Here is a 14,954-nt window from a genome sequence, read left to right as displayed (position 1 = left end):
TTCTTTTCCTAACTTACATGTATTGGAGATTTTAGTATATTAATTATTAATTTGAAAAAACCCTTTGGTCAGGAAATTTTTAAAATTATTAAAACATTTTAATTGTGGTTATCTTATTTGATTGGCTACTCAGCTTTTTTAAAAATTGGGGGAGGGGTTCTTTTCCATTTTACAAATATTGATTTTTTTCACTTTTAATGGAGTTGAAGTTGACAGTGTGATCTTTTTTAAAAACCACTCTAGCACACAGAGCTACCACGTATAATAGCATCTTTGCTCAAACATCATCTGCTATACTATCTTGTCACTGAGTAGAAGGTGTTCAATATAGTTGGGTAGCAAAGAGGGCACAGTATTTTATTTGAGTGTATTTTTGTGGAAGGTTCACCTTAGAAAAATATTGGCAAGAGTCATGGATTTCCTGGCAATGGAGTATTGACACTTTGTATCTTAAATCAAATAGAGAAGACTATGCCCATCAGATTAAAAGTGATTTAGAAGCATGAAGTTTGAACCTAAAATACAGGTAGTTGCTGTAAAAATTGCTACCTTGACATTTGATTAAGTTGTATAAACCTATTCTTTTCTTTCCACTGCTTTTATTTAACCATCAGTTATTTTTATTCACTTTTTTTTTTCCTTTTTGGTTCTTTCTCCCTCATTATTCTGCTTGTAATTTTGCTTATTTGTAGTCAACTCCTCTGTGGTGAATACTTTTAATTATTTATTTAACTCAATATGCTTACTTTTCAGTTAATATCTTTCATGTTTTGATAAATATATTAATTATATATTGAAATTTTATTCTTTTCACATATCCTACCAGACCTGCCATATTGTGATAAGTCTGATTCTAAAAATTGGTCTATAGGTGCTGTTTATTTATATTTCTGCTGCTACCACTAATAACATTTAATATCTATATAGCACCTTTCATTCTATATTCTATTATTTTATTACTTTTCTACATATATACATTTGGGAGATGAATTGAGTAGTTTCCATATTGCCTCCTTTACAAATAAGAGCCTCTTGTCACAATTGGCTGGAGTCTACTCTTTCCAAAATTATTTAAGTAACAAGTGACTCCAGATGTCAGTTCATATTTTGTTGAAGTACTCAGGGGAATTCATAGATGCCCCATAATAGGCAAATTCAAGTAGCCTAACTTGAGCCTGTGAACATTTAGTTGGTCAGAATTCAGCAATATCATTAACTCTCTTTCCCATTTTTTTTAAAAATAAGAAGAATTATAACGTGCAAAATATTGTGGATACAGATTAATCTTATGTTATACAGATGATTAAAATTTGTAATTTAGATTCCAGGAAGATCCTATAATGCGAAGAGGCATAGAGACAAGCAACTAATAATTTTAAAAGAACAAGAAAAAAGCAGAATGAAATAGGTGTTCTGTAGAGATACAATCAAAGGGAATATAATGGAAGGGGTGATTATTTTGAATGGGGTTGGTGAGAAAAGGATCTTTGGAGCAGTTGGTACTGGAATTGAGCTTTGCAGACTGAATGAGATTTTGATAGTCACTGGTACTGGGTATGGTCTGTTAATTCGAATGAGGTTTTATGTTCTTCATATGTTGACTCTACCTCCCTAAGAACTGGGAGAGCATTAGATCATTCTGAATATATTATATACATTCAAATATAATTTGGATATAATGTGCTTGTTGGATGCATATAATAAATCTTAGTTTCTCCTGTAATGGTAACCCGAATGTATTGATATAGAAAATAACACCTTAGCCATTTCAGATTATGAAATTTTAGAGCAGGACAAGACCTTAGAAATTACCTACTTAACCCTCTCATTTACAAAGAAGGCAGAAAGGGGTTCAGTAATTGACCAAGGTCACTCAGTTAACTTGAACAGACTTTTCCTCTATCACAAGGCATTGCTTTGGAATCGGCACCTTTCTGTATCCATTATGGTAATTTTTATCGATGTGAAATAAAGTCACTGAATCCCCACATCCGATTATCAGAAGGCACTTTAACGGCTGCAATGAACTTGCACGCTGAGGTAAGTTTGAAGGAACATAAAATGGACCAAAAGCAGAAAACGCACTGGGACTCGGTACCTGCATAATGAAAATATGGAATAATCTGTACCTGTAAAAAGAGACACTGGCAGTACTTTCAATCTGACGTCGTTTACTCACCTGGTGTGGAATGAAGGAGGAAGAGAAGAGGGGAGAGAGGGAGGGGGGAAAGAAAGAGAGAGAGAGGGGAGAGGGAAGAGGGAAGGCTAAGGGGGGGGGGGGCGGGGAGAGAGAGAGCCAGAGAGAGAGAGAGAAGCTTGTCTCAAAGCCGCGAGGAGAGGTACCCTTTGTTTGACAAACCCTGAAAGGAAAGCCTCTTGTAGCAGCTCTATCGTTCCCACCTCCAAGCGTTTGTCGAGCTGCTAGGTGGAGCCCGCGCGGCGGAGCCCGAGCGCACTCCAGATCCGGGTTTTGCCTCCCGCCACCCCTTTCTCCGGCGCAAGCCCCCTCCTCGGCTTTCGGCGCTCTCGGAGCTCGCCCGCCCGCGGCTCATTCTGGCCTCGGCTCGGGCCCCGGCTGCGTCCGCCGCGCGCAGGCTGCACGGCCCCGGCGCGCCCGCGCTCCGACCGGCTCTCGGCGCGTCGCCGGGTCGTCTGCTCGCCCAGCACTGCTCGCCCCAGTTCCCAGGAGCTGGGATGCAGATGCTGCCGCTGGTCCTGGTGGGCGCCGCCGCTGCCGCTACCGGCTTTTCCCGTACTGGTCGTTGCCTCCGCTCCCGCAGCTGCCGCTGCTGCCGCCTGTGACTCGCCCCCTCCCCTTTCTTTCTTCTCTTTTAGCCTCCGTCCTCTTTCTCCGGGTGTGCGCGCGCGCCGGTGGCACGGTTGGCTTTGGCCGGAGCTCGCTCGCGTGTGCGCGTGTGTGAGTGTGCGTGTCTGGAGAGCGCCAGAGCCCTGCTCGCTCTCGGGGAGTCGAAGAAGATACAGGACCGACGAGGCGGCGGCGGCGCGAAGCCCGGGGCCGCGCGATGAAGCTCCCACATGCTCGCAGCTGCCCGGCCCGGCCGGCGAGCTAATCAGCCACACTCCGGGCTCTGGGCTCCGCGGCCCCCGGGACGCAGCCCTCGGCTGCCCGGCGCCCGCTCCGCCCGCGCGTCCCCGCTGTGCACCCGGGAAGGAGTTTGTGTGGCCCTGTCTCCAGCTCTCTGCGCAGGTTGCGGACTCGAGAGGAGACCCTCGGCGGGGAGACAACCTCGGGAGGAGGAGGAGGAGGGTTTGGCGGAGAAGAAGCCACCCCTGGCCCTCGCGGCTCCCCCTACCTTTTCCCTCGCTCCCGCACTCAGCCGGAAAGGGGAGGACGAGGAAGAAAAAGAAAAAGAAAGGGGGTGGGGTGGGAGAACTGGATATAAAGATCGGCTGGGGGGATGGTGGAACATTTTTGGTCTCTCCAGAAGCGTCTTTTCTTAAGCGGCAGCGGCAGCGGGAGGAAAAGCAGCCCCAGCTATGACTGCCGCATGTTAATAGCTGCCGCTTGGGTCCCTCGGCTGCTGCTGGAGACAGAGCCTGACTCCGAAGTTGTGCAACTGTGGACTGGAAGAGACATTTGAACCCTCCACCCCCTTTGCTCCGTTTTTACCCCCTTGGTGTGTGTGAAGAGAGGAAACGTAAAGGAAGACAAACATTTGGATTTTGCTCCCCCCCCCTTCCCTTTTCTTCATGGCTGTGTAGCAGAAGAAAGGGGGAAGGAAAGACTTTTTGTTGTTTCCTTGGCTGGGGTCTCTACCCTCCTGCTGCCTTCTCTGCGCTTTGGCTATCATTCTTGGACGCGTGCGGTGGGGGTGTCTTCGCTGGGGCCGCTCGGTCTTTTGCCCCGAGCTCCATGGCTGGATTGTGGAAACTGCACCGGGCTGCAGGTTGTTGACCAACTGATGGGACGATCTCAGGGACCGGCGGTTACGAAAGGTAATTTATTCTTCTCACACTTCCTGATAGTGGTGGCCCTGGCCCGGCGCAGGCATCTGCGTCCGCGGGGCAGGCAACCGAGGGGGTGCAGGATTCACGCACACTCACCCTCCCACTCACACACTCGCCCGCACACACACTCATCCGATCGTGATGCGGGGCGGGAAGGGAACCTCATGGCTGGTGGGCGCTGGGGGTTTGTACGGGTTCGAGGTTTTTCCAGCTATTGGGCGATTTGGCGGTTGAGAGAAATGAAAGGGAGAGTTGACCGGGAGCATTCGCAGTTCAACACTCTGGGGGATAGGAACGGTTTCCACCCTGGGAATTTTCCCTCCCCTCTCACCCCAGTGTCATCCCCTGGTAGGAACTGAATGCCGACCAGGGGGCGCCTTCTCTCTACCGGCCCGGAGCCGGTGCCGCTGGAGGCGGGAGAGGGCTGGAGGACCGACAGGGACCGGGTGAGGCGCTGGGCTCAGGGGTGATGGGGACTGCGGGGCGGTGAGTCCGCCGCGATCTTCTCTAGACGCTTGCCTGGAGCATCCATGGTGGCCGCGTTTGCCCAGGTCGCGCCCCTGAGTCGCGGAGCCTCGCTACTTCCCCGCACCCCGCCCGTTGTGTCCCTTTCACGGCAGTTTGGTTTAGACCTGCTTGTTTGGCCTTTGTTAAGCGCTTTTGGCTGGAGAAAGCTGCCACTTTCGTGGGTGGCCCGGGGCGGCATGGTGTTGGGAGTGGGCACGGGGCGGGGGGCGGTGTTGCACGAATCGGGGTGGCCGGGGCGCCGGGGCGGGGTGGGCAGAGCATTGGTGGCGGCGGTCGGCTGGGTTACAGGTAGGAGGGCAGGTGCCCCGCATCTTCTCACCAGTGAAGGGAAGGCTCTGGGCTGCAGCGGAGCGTCGGTGCCGCCGCGCCCCCGCCGATGGTCCCACATCGGAGCTCAAGGGCTAAACGTGCCAGGCCCCTAGCAATATAGGTGGGTGGGTGTGTATGTGGGGTGGGGTGGGGGGAACCTCCGCTACCAGGGTTAATTGGCAGCAGGGTCGGCGTGTGCCTATCTGTGTGCGCGTTCGTGCACTCCGGGGATGGCCTGGCGATATTTGCGGGGATGGCAGAGCTGATGCTACTTGAGCGGAGCTTGCTTATCGAAATCGCCTGGGATCCGCTTAACTGGAAAATCTGGTTTGAGGAGGCCGCGAGGGCCGATAGGGGTTGCGAAGGAGCCTCACTGTGTCCCTTCTCCCCTACTGAGCACCTCTGAGAGATGCGTGCAGCGCCTGAGAGTCTCTGGTGCAGCGCGCAGGGCACCCCCAGTTTGGCCCTGATGAGGACCAAGGAATAGAATAGTCGTCTTTCGGGCAGATTGAAATAACCAAGTCAAGCCAGCATAACCCCTGGTCCCCGGAATTCTCTGGCCACTTTCAGATACGAACGTGCGCTGTTTTATTTATGGCCAGAGGAATCACAGCAATTGGGCGAACTCGAGGTGTGCGAGCCACCTCTGGGTATCTCCTCCCTGTGCCTGTGTGTGATCTTGCCTGCGGTAGAGTACATTGTAAACAACGGTGTAAGCAGCCCTGCCACAGTCTCCTTTAGAGCCCAACCTGGTGGTGTCTTGTGTTTACTTTCCTGGGTAGATTACTCATTAGGAAGTATAAGCCTTCTTGCCCCTCTGATTTTACATCCTTCCAGCCAGCTGCTGGGGAAACGAGGAGACACATAGACTCTGGCAGGCAGGAAAAATTGCCTTCTGTGTTTTGCTCTGAAGTAAATAGGCAATCTGCTAATTTAGGGTCATATAGGTTATCAACACTAGTTAAAGAATGTCATTGCAGAATCTACAAAGAAATAGTTCTTCAGTAATTTTTCATTTGGAGAATGTACTTTATTTCCCTGTGAGATTAAACAGAATTTAGCTAGATTTCCTTGGTATATTTTTCAATCTGTAATGGTACTAAATGACCTGGAGTTCTGGTGCCCAATTTGTCTGTATGTGGATTAGACAGAATTGTCAGTTCTTTTATAGTATCATCAAAAGAGGTTTCCAGACGTTTGTCTAGGAGTTAAAAGAATACTTGCATTGAAATATCTTCACCTTTGTTTCACCCAATCTTTTTTTGTGTGTGTGTGTGTCCAAGGGTTAAAAATGTACAAAGACAAACAGTTTTAAAAAGTTGGAAAGCTCAACACTTTTCAGTTATTAAAAAGACATTAAATTGCTTAGTTGTAGATTAGCTCTGACTGCTTTTGTGTTTGTTGCAAATGGCTATGTTCTATTTTGTTGAAAAAAGTATAGCACTGTAAATGTGAAAGGGTACTTTTTTTCTGGGTACCATGATTTCCACATTTCTTTCAATTTTAGAATCTTGACTTCTTGAAAAAGCTTAGGTTGCCCCCCTCCCCCCGCCAAAAAGGAATACTGAATCAGTGATGCCTGATCTTGATTAAGTTATATTTTTATGGGGTAGTGCTGGTGGCAGTTGTCTTAATGCAAACTTAGGGAATTGTGATTTCATCCATGAGATTCTAGCTTCATATATTTCTTTCCTTCCTAGAGGGTATGTGTTAAAGCCTTTGCACTTGCAAATATTTCTTAAGATTAAAGAATACTTGTCCTCTCATTTTAGAAGATCTAATCACAGTGTTTTTCGGAGCCCTTATGTTAGGAGATTTGATCAGATCTGTTCTTTGTTTCCTAGCAGCATGTGTTTCTTAGCAGTCATACATTCCACAGGTCCTGATGTCATTAGAACTGTGTCTGTCAGTGTATTGTGTGCTGTCTTTAGCTGAAGGTGAATGTGTCAGAAGTGCCTGAATGCCATTCCCTAGCACTTCCTCATAACTAAATATTCAATAACCTGCTTCATTGGTGTCTATGGTTGACTAGACTATTTCTATAAACTCAGGGTAGGAGGAATGATTAGTATAAAGGTTTATGCGAACTATTCACATTTTTTAGATAGATATGTTAGGTTGCTCTGGGCATCCCTGGCCTGAAGCATGTGATTTGCTTGATGGGTAAATGCTTTTGATGTCTCATTTTAAGTTGCTTGGTGTGATTATCCTTCAGATTGAGAGCCCTCCATGAAAATATGAATGGAAGGTATTTTAGAAATGATTTTCTTAATGATAATCTTCTTGCATTTTGGAGATTTAAACATTTCTTTCCATGGGGAATAATAGTGGGTATGAGACTTACTGGCTCCGGCTACTGTGCCTGACATTGTTTCTAGTAGTTAGGAAAGGCAAAATTTTTATGGACTTGTTGTCCTTTAGATTCCTTGGTGAGTTATAGCCAAGTTAATCCTAAATAGAAGATTAAAAAAAAAGTTTATCAAATCAAAAGAATTGAAGTCAGTCAAATAATATAATGCTAAACTGAATTGTTTTTCAGATTTCATTTAGGCTGCTTCAACTGCTGGATGAAACTCTCTTTGAAAAGAGCTGCCAAGTAGGAGTGACAGTTACTATTAGAAGCGGGGCAGTTTTGCCCAGAAATCAGCAAGGAAAACTGATTGTGTATTTAAAAACAAAGTGATTTTGAGAAATGTTATACAGCCTTAATTTAGCATGGTCTGAACGGCTAGAGCAGTTGGAATTAGAGGGAGATGATCTTTCCTTAAGTTTTGCAAATGACTATTTTCCCTTTGATTTCTTAGATTTGCATTACATTCAAAATACGCAGTTGCTCACATAGGGAGGAACCCTAAAGACAGAGGCTGTATTGTAATTTAGCATTTGTTTGCCTTCAAGGACAGATTTATGCTTAGATTGCTATTACATTTATGTCTTTTTCTTTTATGCAAATGAATTCCCTTATAGAATACCCAATTTTATAGTAAAATATAAACTAAACCATTCAAATATGAGTAAGGGCCTCCTGACATTTTTCCTTTCTTGACTGTGTGTGTGTGTGAGTATGTGTGTGTGTGTGTGTGTGAGAGTATGTGTGTGTGTCTGTGTGTGTTATTAGGGAGTTGTTGATCAGTGAGGAGAAAAATCCAGATTTTTCATTGGTTGTGATTTTGATATTGATGTTTATTGGTCACTTTGAGAGAGTAGTGTGAGCATGCCTGTAAATAGCATCTGTGAGCCCAAAGATGTATAGTTTTCCACAAATCTTTTAATGTCATTACCCTGGTCTAAGTGTCTATGTGGCCCAATAAAATTAACTCTTCTACTGCATAAAGTAACCAGGTGTAATATTTTTCTTAGAATTGTTAAGTGTGCTCATGCACTCACAAATACAAAATATATATAAAAAATTATCTGTCCTACTCTGAATTCATTGAAATTCTCCATTTGTTTTAAGGAGTGAATGAAAGGGGAGAGTTCTTCCTGTATTTGATCATAACAGATTCTATAGATCTTAATAATTTATGTCTTACTAATGTCTTATTGACACTTAAGACAAGAATTCAGTTTAATGTTAATGAATTTCTTCATAAGAGTGATTACATATACATATTAGAAACTGTTAACATTTGATCCATATTATTCAAGAACTTAAATGGAATACTGTTGGTGGTAGTCCTAATTATTGTGAACATTATCTCTGGGATAGAAAATTAAATCAACCAACTGAATACTGCTATCTGGTAGACTTCTATGTCAGTTATTTTGTAGAGCAGACAATCCTCTCTTTTCAAGGTGTATTCTGGAGAAATCTGTGGTTCTTTGAGACCCTTTCAGAGGATCTATTAGAAGAAAACATTTTCATAATAATGCTAAGATGCATTTTACCTTTCAATCTCATACCTTAACAAATGTACAGTAGAGTTTTCTAGAAGGTTCATGATATGTAATGACATCATTGCTTTGCTGGCCTATGGCATGTGTGCTGGTGTATTCTTGTGTTTTAAAATTTAACCAGTTTAACTATTAATATATATATAAATATTGATAGTTAAACCAACATAATCAACAGTTACTTTAGGTCATCAATTTTTAAGCGTGTAAAAGGGTCCTGGAATCAGAGAATTTGAGAACCTCTGAAGTTAACTTTTCAAGATCTGCTTCCTTGTACTCAGAAGTTCACCCCATAGGACCATATAAAGAGCCATCTAGGATAAGAAAACAAGTAGATTGTTCAAGTTTTAAAAAACACAAGCCATATGGGTATTTTATTAATTATTTGACATTTTCATTTTTCTCTTCCAAATGTAGAAAAGCTTGTTTTTAGTCCTCAGTTAGTGAAACGGAAACTTTAAGGCTGCAGGTCTCTAGCCTGACCTGCTGGCAGTAGCAAAGGAGCTACTGGGAAAATTTTAAATCTAGGCCCCAGGTCTTGATATTCTGCTATCTGGAGAGGCAGAATGGTGTGGTGGTGACAAGAAGGGACTCTGTGGTGTGTTTGCCAAGGTTTGATAAATTATTTGATTTTTGACAAGATGCTGGATCTTCTCTCTGTGCCTCAATTTCCTGGTATGTTTTAATGGGTATGACAACTATACCTAATTCACAGTTCGTTGTGAAAATTTAATCAAAAAATGTATGCAAAGTGCTTACAACAGTTCCAGGCACATAATAGGATTGTAACTATTTGCTACTATCATTATTATTATTTACTTGGTCTCATGAGGGTCCCACGAAACTTTAGTCAATTCCCCATGTGATTATGTGATTCAGATATGCAGTTGTTTTAGCTCTTTGCTTTAGAGCATGTCTTAAAATGCTATTAAATTTGAAAATTTCATATGAAAGATAATCTTGGCTTTATTTTACCCTTCTATTTGAAAACTTATGAAGATTTACTGGGATTTTTGTGTTTTTTTTTGTATTGTAAGAATTAATAAAACACCTTCTTAGTTTGGGCCAAGTTTGAAATTTGGTAGAGTATGAATGTCCAATTAAAACGAGATTTCAAAGACCCTAATTGAATATTTATGTATCTTGGGAATTATTAGGGAGGAAATCACTTTTCTGAAGTGATATCAAGACGACTCACCACACTCTTAGTCTGTTAATCACTATCTAAGCATCACAACAGGCCATTTTCAGTGAAAAGCATCCTTGGGGTAATTATACACTGCAGTTCTGATTGTTTGTGAGTGGTGATATGCCTAATGAGTAACAGAAGCCCCACATAGAGATTAGTTTTAATAGTTGCTGAAGTTTAAAGATGACCTGTAATATTATACTTCTGAATGGCACTTTGACATCTATTTGAAAACTTTATAGAGATATTTATAGATTATGTGTATATATTTGGATATATTTCATGGCTAGTTTAATTTCTGACTTAAGCCGACCACTCTGAAATTAGTACTGTAGCACTAATCTTCTCCAGCTTGTTGGCTAATCCTGACTTAGTGCTGTAGAAACTACGCTATACTCCTTAGATGGGCATAGCTGGGCACTGTCCCTGATTATGAACTGCTCAGAAATGGCCTTTGGAATGAGAGACACTTGAATACAGTCCCAATGCCACAACTTTATAGCTGTTTCATCTCTCTTTGTGAGATAAAGGTAATAAAATCTGCATTGCTGGTTTGGCGTGAGGAATAGGAAGTGAATAGAAAAGTACCTGATAAGAGTGAGCATTTAATAAATGGTAACTATTATTATTAGTCAGAGTATTATTAGAAATGTCCTTAACTACCGGTATTAAGAAAACTTAGCTAAATCAAATATCATTTTTTTAATTGAAGAATTCTTGATGAGCTAGGAAAATCAATAGCATTTTCTTAAGCAGTTGAGAAAGGTTTTACGTGTATTTTTGTCTTTTCCATATTCTTTTCCTCTCTCCTTTTTTAACCTTTTGTTAAGTACCTACTTCTCAGTTCTTCTTCATAATCTTAAAACATTATGCTCTGCTACTAATACTCCCCACAGAATCATAATCCTGACAGGAAAATATTTTTGACAGCCACCAAGTGCTGTGTCTGACGATTGACTTTAAATCAGGTATAAAATGAAAGTAGCAGTTTAACTTAAGACATTTTAAATTAAACTCCTGATCATCTTTTCATGTGGCGTCAGCAGCTCTTTAAGCTTTAACTGCATCAGAATATTCTACAATGTTGTAACTAAATGATCATAAACTTCCAAGATTTAAGGATTTCCCATACTTTTAAAGGATTTATAATCCCAAAGTTTAGTTCTCATAAGATTGCTATAAATGCAGATGAACCCTTAAAATTCAGAACGCCCAATTATTTTAAAGACTACAAGTATGGAAAGGGTCATAAATAAGTCCATGTTTTAGAATGAATGTCTGTATTTCAATGACAGGTGCCAATAAGAGAAGTTAGTAAATCTGTGACTCTTCCACTGAATCATTCATCGTTTATGTTAAAATGGAAAAAGTACAACATGGTTGGTGGTAAGAATGAATGAAAAAATAAGCTGCATGTTGGACGTCTGACTTGCTAAATTGTACCAGGCTTAAGTGTTTTAAAGTATGACTCAAGAAAATGAAAGCCAAGTAGAAAGATACCCCCTTCTGTTTGATCAGGTTGTGTTGGTGTTTATGCATCCTGCAGAGGCAAAGTGTGTTACTATTCAAGACAGCCCCAGTGGCTCCACAGTAGCCTGAGATTGTGAGAATAGGGGAGAGACTCAAGCCCAGTTTTTGATGTTCTGCATGGGTGGGTAACCTGAATACTAAAATGCATTCCATTGACAGCTGACCCTGTGAGAGGTTTTTCAACAGTCTCCTGTTTTGTTTTCATTTGGTTTGGGTTTTTTTCCCCTTTTCCTTTCCTCAGAGCTCTTCCAAATACTTTAGATAAGAGGGAATGGTCCTGGAGGATGGTCATCTTTTTGTATGAGATTTTATTTCTGGCCAGAACAGAAGGGCTCAACTGGTTTACGTTTCTGTCTTTTGTTTTTTTCATATTTTCAATGTTCTTGATTTGTCAGTGGCTGATGGTTGCCGTTTGAACCTTGATTCAGAATACTGATCATGACTTCAAGGAGTGGACAAAGAGTCTATTGAGAAATAGTTTTGTGTTAACATGAGGCGTGTCTATATCTGTAGACGTTCTTCTTTATATTGGCGTTAACTGTTCAGTCAAATTTGTCTGTTGAGTTTTAATCATATTATTAACTATAGTTGACTTCGAAAGAAAAACTTAGGCATACATTTTCTTTTAAAATAATATACCATCATTTAAAAAATTTTAGGCATGTTCAATTAAATTTTACTTTAATTTTCAATAATTTTTATGTATGACAGTTAAATATTATTTTGCAGCGTTCCAAAATGCAGCATACTTTGTGATAACATATCATTTGTCATATGGACTTAAATTCAACTTAAAAGATTTAGCAGAATGGGTGTATTCATTATTTTTCTTTTAATTGCAGACACCTCCAACTAGCTTTAGGCCATAATGATTAATTTATTGGGAGGTTATTGTGTTTCTCACCTACAGAATCTTGGGGAAGGATGGAGGTTTAGAAAAAATTAGAAAATAGTAGCACCTTGAATACCACCAGGATTCTGTTCCAGTTGCATGCTCCTATGCAGACTACCACTTTTCCTTCTCTCTGCCTACTGGATTCTTAACCTTTCACCACAGTCTAAATTAGGTACCCAGCTTTAGATCAATCTACTATCACCAGCTTACTAGAGTCAATAAGGATATTGCAGTTCCTAGGTGGATGCACTAATAGCTTGAAGAAGGGAAGGCTCAATTAAGAGAGGGTTCATGTCTACAGAACAAAGTAGAGGGGCTGATAAAACCTGAATGTCCACTACAGTGATCCTTTGTTAACTCAGACAGATCAAGCATTAGGAGAATTGGTTAGGAAAGCCATTAAAAATGGGTGTACCCTTTTCCTTTAAGCAGCCAAAGTGATCGTGGAAAATGGTTTCCTGCTTACTTGACCCAGAAAACCCAACAAAAACATGCAAATCAAGGGATTCAGATTTTCAGATTCAAGAACATCTGTGAAACTGCCCAACTTGTCAAAGCTATGCATGTCTAAAAAGCCATCAAATATCCGAAAGATGTCATTTACATAAATAATGTATGCCATTCCATCTTTCGATGGTGGAGTTGCCATCGTACAATGCTGAACAGGGGACACTGGAGACAGTACTTAGAGTGCTGAACTTTTGCTACTCTTGCTTTAAAATGCTGATCTTACAGGTTTAAGTGTAGATTATTTAAGCATTGAGTACCTCCAGGTGAAAAATCCCCCAAGATGTGTCATTGGGCATGGAACTCATGCTTGAGTTAACTTATGTATGAGCTCCACTAGCCACATTAAGATGGTCCTTACTGAAAAGGAACAAATTGTTCCTTAACCAGAAGTGGAGGTTTCACAGAAGAAAAAGTTAGCCCAGAAGAAACTGAAGAAACAAAAACTTATGGCATGGAAATGAATACAGCATAAAATAAATGCAAATAGAAGTAAAAGCAGAAAAAATGGATTTACAGATATGAATTCATCCATCTGTTTAAGACATCTAATTATTTTACACTTGCTGGTGTATTCATTATGTCATGCTACTGATAGGAATATATGTTTATTCAAGTAAACCTTATGTTTAGAGGCAGAATATTCAAAAGTACATCATGTAGGATATTTCAAATAATTGAGTATGGATAACTTTACTAACTAAAGAGTCCAATGAAAATATACTTCATCCTATCCACTAATAACGTTATTGAAATGACAGACATCTAATTTGGATCCATTATTACAAAAACTAGAGTCTGCGTAGTGTTTAATGCTGTCACTTGACCAGCTGAAGTTAAAAGGTGCTTTAGAGCTATCATTTGTATAAGTTGGGAAACCTCTTAAATTTATTGTTTTTTATTTTTTCTTTATTCACCACAGAAAGTTGTGTTGAGTTTTCATTTTAAATTACCAACTCAATGTGAATAGTAACGTCAGATAATTTGGCAGTATTTTTAAAGGTTAATAGAAACCTTCCTTACTGTTGCAATTCCTTGAAAAAGAAAGAGCCCTAAAAATTAGTAGGCTGTCAACATTTTATGATCTGACATTACTAAGTGAACTTTGGGAGTATTTCTTTTTTTGGTGCATTTGATTAAACGTGTGATCTTATCTTGGTGAAATAGCCTGTTGGGCTGCAGACAGTAGTGTTCAGAAATGAAATTTGCCTAGAGCCTTTGAGCAGACGTTTATTCAATGAGACCCGTACTGAATAATGGATGATGGTGAAATTGCAGTAGTGTGTATGTATGTTTTCTTGCTTGAATATAGGGGTTGAGATAGAGCAACAACAAAAAAGTAATGGTGTATGAAAGAAAGCACTAGATTTATAAGTGAGAAATTAACCTGCATTATTATAAATGAATGAACTATCTGTGTGAAGGACTCATAGTTACTGTCAGAGGATGGTGTACTAGGCCATCTGCTTTGTTTTAGTAATCTTGCTGAGTTACTTCCTTTTCTGCTGCTGTCTCTTAGCTTGGTAGATGTTATTCTGGGATTTGTGCCACAAGCCCAATGTATATCATTTATGTATGCTCTTTTGATTCTACTTGGGTGCCAGTAATAGCTGAATTTTGATTCCTATTCATTCTTCTCAATACAACTTATTCTACATTCTCAATGATCACATATTAAAAAGTTTTTTTTTTCTGATATGGTATAGTATGCTCGTGCTGAATACTTGTGAAATATGGAGATATGTAAACTCAAAACAGAAATCAACCAGTATATCATAATATAATGGTACATTGCCATGTTCACAGAGGTTATGTCACACATATTTTTAGCTTGATTATCCATGTATTACCATTTTACGTGTGTATGTGTGTTTGTTTTCGTAGAATTGAGGTTGAAATATATTAAATATATAGAGAGTTTGTATAATTCTCTCCCATTTCCCAATGCCATTAATTTTTTGAGAGCATCATTTTTAATGTTGTAAAATATTTCATAGTGTGGACACACTATGATGTATTCAAACAGTTTCTTATTCATGTGGGTTGTTATATTTTGCAAGGATAAATAACATAACGCTTGGCCTATTCTCTGATGATTTTTGTAGCACAGATTTCTTGAAGTATAATTATTAG

The 14,954-nt window shown here is 40.8% G+C and overlaps 1 protein-coding gene across 5 annotated transcripts in view; it reads left to right on the top strand.

Moving 5' to 3' along the window:
* Nucleotides 1-2,566: 2,566 nt before the first annotated feature.
* Nucleotides 2,567-14,954, top strand: part of ADGRL3 (adhesion G protein-coupled receptor L3) — an 872,689-nt gene continuing 860,301 nt past the window's right edge. For 3 of the 5 annotated variants that reach the window (XM_060012455.1, XM_060012456.1, XM_060012454.1), the window contains exon 1: nucleotides 2,568-3,957. The gene's annotated coding sequence lies outside the window, so the exon portion shown is untranslated. Of the gene's footprint in view, nucleotides 3,958-14,954 lie in introns of all 5 variants that reach the window. The other 2 variants (XM_060012458.1, XM_060012453.1) reach the window with 1 other exon arrangement.

The sequence above is a fragment of the Delphinus delphis genome, chromosome 5 (genome assembly GCF_949987515.2).
Source record: "Delphinus delphis chromosome 5, mDelDel1.2, whole genome shotgun sequence".
Classification (NCBI taxonomy): domain Eukaryota; kingdom Metazoa; phylum Chordata; class Mammalia; order Artiodactyla; family Delphinidae; genus Delphinus; species Delphinus delphis.
This window is presented reverse-complemented; position numbering and strand designations above follow the sequence as displayed.